The 6,359-nt window shown below is 36.6% G+C and overlaps 1 protein-coding gene across 3 annotated transcripts in view; it reads left to right on the top strand.

The window, feature by feature from the left end:
• The window catches only part of LOC125271014 (protein NLRC3-like), a 224,362-nt gene that overhangs the window by 146,061 nt on the left and 71,942 nt on the right, over nt 1-6,359 (top strand). The gene's annotated exons all lie outside the window — the stretch shown is intronic.

Genomic DNA, 6,359 nt, shown 5'->3' with positions numbered 1-6,359 from the left:
GTAGAATGTACTTAGAATGTCCCTAAAATTCAAGATATGGGGTAAAAATGCCTATTTAAGTTTTTTTGTCTCATATTTACATTATTTGATATACATAAGCTATACATGAGTAACGAGCACAATGTTGTAGAGTGCTGTTTTTCTGTCCAGAATAGCATGAGTGCAAATGTGATACTGATTTTATGCACACAGCAGCGTTTCATTTTTGAATCCGTACAGATCTGTACAGACTGATAGGTGTATGACATCAAAGTACCACAAGAAAGCAAACAGACCCGATCGGTCTGTGCAGTGCTGCTTCAAGTCCAACAAGCCTAATGATTCAATAGACCATTCATATAGAGAACCATTTACTTCACTCCCGAATGAATCAGCCAATTTGAACGCATTGAATGGATGAATAACTGAGGTGTGTTCAAGACTGTTTGCAGGATGCAACCGATTGGTGAGAGTTTCTGCTTGCAGTTGTGAGAGAAGTGAAGTCAGACACTTTCTGCTTCCCTTAGTGACTCTTGCACTGTGTTTGCATACTTTATCACAGCTGTGAAAAAGTGAAATAAATGCAATATTTGTCAAATGCACAGATGTTTCAAAGACATTTCATTCAGTACTTTATGTACTGCTTAATACAGCAGTTCTGGAGAAGCTGCGCTGGCTGACTCAGCTGGCTGCTTTCGAATCACTATTGCGGTACTTTGATGCCATATGTCACAGTTACATGGTGTCAGCGCTGTCTCAAGTCGGACACAATTTCTAACCAGCACTACACTGCTTCAAGTCAGCCACCGATCGGTCTGCGCAGCCTATTAGCTGCGTCCCAATTCAGGGGCTGCATCCTTCCAAGTCTGCATGTGAAGGGTGACTGCATCACAGCAGCACGACAAAGGCTGCCCCTATTCAAAAGTTCATTCAAATGCGAAAATTCGCCCTTCGTTTCTCGAGCAATGAAAGATACAACAATGGACACTTTGCAGTCTTTTACCCTATCCCAGAATTTATTGCACGCCGGTGATGACAGGACTTTTTAAAAAAAAAATCACGGGTGATTCTGTGATTCTGTGGTGGCAGAGGAGTTCACTTATAAATGTAAGTATTGTGTTTTAATTTACTCATAGCTAGTGAAACAAGTGTTCAAAGCCAGAGGTCTTTCGTAAATCATCAACTTGAACTAAAAATTTTACCACTGTGCAGCTTTTCTTAGGTAGTCTGAGGCAAAACATGTTCTAATATTTTGTTTTGTTTTAAAAAGCAAGGAGCAGGCAATTCAATTTATTAAAATAAAGGCAATGTGGCAACAACCCATTTGTAATATTTCCACTAGGCTCTCTTATGTATTATAACAAATATCCCTCACCCTATAAAGCCCACAACAATAAGATAATAAGGCAATAGTGTTTCACTTAGTGTGTTTTTGTAGTGCTGTCATGTAAGATATGTCTACAAATGTTTTAACCAAATGTGATTTCTGGTGTATTTTGTATGCATGTCCTGCTGTGTCATATTTATCTCATTGTCTTAAGATTGCACCCCTGTCTTAATAATTTTCATAAGTGTTTCCATTTTCTCTTGTTTTAGGACAATTCTGGAGATAATGGACCTGCTGAGATGGGTAATTTCCTTGCAGGCAAAAAAAAAAAAAAAAAAAAAAAGAAAAAGAAAAAAAAAGAAAAGGGAGAACTTTAAAAAAGTAAGCAAGTTAATTGACACATCTTTGCTGAAATTTATTGTGCTGCTGTTGTTGTTAACAAGCCTGGTGTCACTTTTCTGCCCACTGCTGCTTCCTTCCACTCCCCACCAGAGGTCTCCATTTCACCATTAAGACTTTTTCATTGCACAAACTTCAACTCTGGACTACATTTCCCACAATCCCTCAGCTAGACACTGATCACACTCACACCTGTTTCCCATCAGGTTCCCTTTATAAGCTGCACTCCTTCACACACAGACACATTTCTAAGTATTGATTTTGCCTTGTTTCTGTGTATTTCCATCTGTTCCTTGTTCTGCCTAGCCTGTGTTTTTGACTCTGGACTGATTCCTTGTATGATGATCGTTTGCTGCCTGACTTGATCTCTGCCTGTGTTTTGGATTACTCTTTTGCCTTGCCCTTTTGTATCTGTTTGCTGGTGTTTGATCCTCTGCCTGTACGACTACACTCTTCCTGTTTTATTAAAGCCTGCATTTGGATTTCCAACTCCGTTGTCCCGTTCCCTACATTACAGAATAATCAGCCATACCAAGATCCAGTGGCTTTTAAGGGCATTTCCAGTCAACCAGCTACTACATCTTTGGCAAAATCTATTGAGGAGTATGTTCACCAGTTTTGTGAGTTATCTTATCAAGTTCCATTTGATGATATGGCTTTAAAGGACATTTTCTGTTTTGGTCTAAATGAGCCCCTAAGATCCTGGTTTCCTGAAGGGAAGATTAATTGTAGTCTGAGACTTTATGGACTATGCCCTAATTTTGTGTTGTTCATCTTTCACTGTGGGGAAATAGAGAACTTTAAGAACCCAAAGAATTTTTTGGGGGAGGGCCAACTCTGACAAGCTCCAGTGGCAGTAGAGCTTCATTGTATGATGATCGTTTGCTGCCTGTCTTGACCTCTGCCTGTGTTTTGGATTACTCTTTTGCCTTGCCCTCTTGTATCTGTTTGCTGGTGTTTGACCCTCTGCCTGTATGACTACGTTCTTCCTGTTGGAGATCTAAATGCAGGCTTTAATACAACTCCATTGACCGTTCCCTACAATACACCTGGTTTATTTGCTCTGTCCCACTGCTGCAACATGGCTGTGGTTTCTCCTCATGGACGGGGCATTCCAACAACCCCTGTCCTTATTGCCTCCAACCTCAAGGACAGACCAGGGCCAAGTTCTGCAGTAGATGTGCAGGATGAGGAGAATCCAGAGACGGCACCAGAGAGAAGGAGAAAGTGAGACAGAGGACAAGTTCATGGATTTGGTCAGGGAAGACATGAGATTGTATAGGAGAGCAGGGAGAGGATGGACATAATGTTTTATCTTCTTGAGAGAAGGGTTGAGAAATAAAATTTATGAAAGTTAAAATTAGTAAATGAATTTTTTTTTTTTTTTTTTTTTTTTTCCTATACATTATTTTTGTAAAGCAAGTTATTTGTAAGTGAACAAAAATTTCTGTACATTGTTTATTTTTGTAATTTAAGTTCAAATGTGTAAGTAAATTATCTGTACATTATTTTTGTAATGCAAGCTATAATTTGTAAATTAAAAATTCAACTTTTGTCATGCAAATTAAAAATTAAAATTATTCTATACATAAAGTACTTTTTACTATATACAATAGAATAACTATTTACAATATAACTTGCGTTAAACATAAGAAAAACAGAAAATATTAAATTAACAAAAAACAGATAAAATTGATAGCACTTTTTTCAAACCATAAAATATTTCAACATGCAAAAATGTTCTATGGTCCATTCAATTATTTCTTAGACATTGTAGCTTTCTTCTTATGTGCCTGTTACAAATAGTTGTGGTCAGTGGGTACCTCTTCCTCTGCAGACAGCTGGTCTCTCCAGTTAGCACCACTGGCTGTCTCCAAATCATTCTCTGCCTCATGCTCATCCTCTGGGGCCATGGTGTCACCAACTGCAAGGCAGATGTTATGGAGGATGGCACAGGCTGTTATGACCTAAAATGGTAATTTGGTAACAGTTGGTAAAAATGGTAACAGTAAAACAAATATATAAAGAGTTCAGATGCAAAAGCCGCTAAACACCACTTCTGTCAAAAATGAGAATGATATTGAGGGAATGCTCTCGGCACATGGTATGTTTATCACATACTTTTTGCCAAATCCCAGAAATACAAATTAGTTGGCAGAAACCGCTAAACACCACTTCCCTTTGTCAGCAAAAGTCCACAGAAAAAAACAATCAGAAGATGTAAATCGAATCATATGATTTCAAGATGAATGACGTTGTGCACATGAGCTGGCTTTCAATTGCTGAGCTGCAAGTTTTTATCGTGTTTTGTCCATCGTTACAGTGGCAATGACAGGATTTCACAAGTAGCAAGTAAACACAACAGTGTTCCTTTTGCCTCTGTAAAACTGACAGAAATGGACGTTTTACTACATCTTGTTGACAAAAGAGGTGGACTTAGAGGTTTTTGCAAAAAAAAAAGTACTCATGGACTTAACTGGTTTTACAGCAAAAGACAGTCAAACTTGTTAAAAACCAATGAATTGAATAAAGTGACATTTAGGAAAAGAAAGCATTTCAATAACTGGCTAATAACATTTTCATTGACATTAAAGTGAAATTACTGAACTTAAACATAGGAGCCTGGTAAAACAAAAAAAATATGAAAAGAAGTTATGTCAGACAGACTTAGTTGACAGACCACAGATTGTAGTCTTAAGTAGTTTTTTAGGTGAGAGTTGTTTAGACCTGAAATATGTGACTTATATTTAATAATAGCACCTATTTTACAATTTGTTTAGGCATTTTTGGAGATGAGAGCTCCAGGCTATCAGCAGCCGTTCAGTGCTTGTGTACCTGTTGAGAACAGTTTCATCTCAGTCAGTGCTTCAGGGATTTGCCACTGGCTCTTGTGGTTCAACATGAGATATAATTCATTTTGGGAGCATAAAACGGGCAGTCTTTGGCCTCATTAATCAATTATTATCTATTACCAGAGTAAATCGTATTGAGCTATGTAATATTAAGGCTATATGTAGGGGATCGACATAATTTTAATTGAAAGAGACTTTTATTTTGATTTTTCCCGTGGGGACACCGCCATTACATGCGCGCAAAGTAGGGATGGGCGATACCGCATTTTTTTCATGCGATACGATACCGATACTTTTTGTTACAATTTTAACGAAACCGATACCGATACCGATACTGCTTATAATTTTAATTGTGTATGTGTTTTTTCAAAATAATGTTAATTTTAAGGCATTCATTTTAATTTTAATTTAAAGGCTAATTTAAAGGCAAATTACATACACATTCTGGCCATTAATAACTCATTAGAAAAGCAAATTTAACAACAAATAAAACAAAAATACCAACAACATAAATTGCATATTTTTACTTATTTCTTATTTTTAAACTGGCAGTTTTTTTTTTCTTATTCTTCAAAATTCTATTGTACTATTTCCATATTTTACAAAAAATACTGATTAAATAACATAACAAATCTTAATAAACTAAAATACCAACAAAATAAACTGTGCATACTTTTACTTCTTTCTTAATTTTAAACAGACAGACAATTTTAAAGGTGCCCAAGAACGTTCTTTCACAAGATGTAATATAAGTCTAAGGTGTCTCCTGAATGTGTCTGTGAAGTTTCAGCTCAAAATACCCCATAGATTTTTTTAAATTAATTTTTTTAACTGCCTATTTTGGGGCATCATTAACAATGCACTGATTTACACTCAGCGCCGCCCCCTTAAATCGCGTTCTCCCTGCCACACCAGCTGTCGACTATATTACAGCGCATTTACAAAGTTCACACAGCTAATATAACCCTCAAATGGATCTTTACAAGATGTTCGTCATGTATGCTGTATGCATGCTTCGAATTATGTGAGTAAAGTATTTATTTGGATGTTAAAAGTTTTATTCTGAGTGAATTTGAGGCTGTCCTCCGTGGCTAACGGCTATTGCTACGCTGTTGGAGAGATTTATAAAGAATGAAGTTGTGTTTATGAATTATACAGACTGCAAGTGTTTAAAAAATGAAAATAGCGACGGCTCTTGTCTCTGTGAATACAGTAAGAAACGATGGTAACTTTAACCACATTTAACAGTACATTAGCAACATGCTAACGAAACTTTTAGAAAGACAATTTACAAATATCAGTAAAAATATCATGCTATCATGGATTATGTCAGTTATTATTGCTCCATCTGCCATTTTTCGCTGTTGTTCTTGCTTACCTAGTCTGATGATTCGGCTGTGTGCAGATCCAGATGTTAACTGGCTGCCCTTGTCTAATGCCTTTTATAATGTTGGGAACACCATGGGCTGGCATTATGCAAATATTGGGGCGTACACTGCGACTGTTACGTAACAGTCGGTGTTATGTTGAGATTCGCCTGTTCTTCGGAGGTCGTTTAAACAAATGAGATTTATATAAGAAGGAGGAAACAATGGGGTTTGAGACTCACTGTATGTCTTTTCCATGTACTGAACTCTTGTTATGTATCTATGCCAAGGTAAATTCAATTTTTGAATCAAGGGCACCTTTAAACATGTTTTCTTCATCTTTAACTTTCTACATTTTTGTAGCTGATGTATATATATTTGCTTTTTGTTTTTCATTTAACTGCTAGCAGTTTAATTTTTTTAATATACATAAAA

Source organism: Megalobrama amblycephala, linkage group LG7, assembly GCF_018812025.1.
Source record: "Megalobrama amblycephala isolate DHTTF-2021 linkage group LG7, ASM1881202v1, whole genome shotgun sequence".
NCBI lineage: Eukaryota > Metazoa > Chordata > Actinopteri > Cypriniformes > Xenocyprididae > Megalobrama > Megalobrama amblycephala.
Note: the sequence above shows the minus strand (reverse complement) of the source record. Positions and strands in the feature narration are given on the sequence as shown.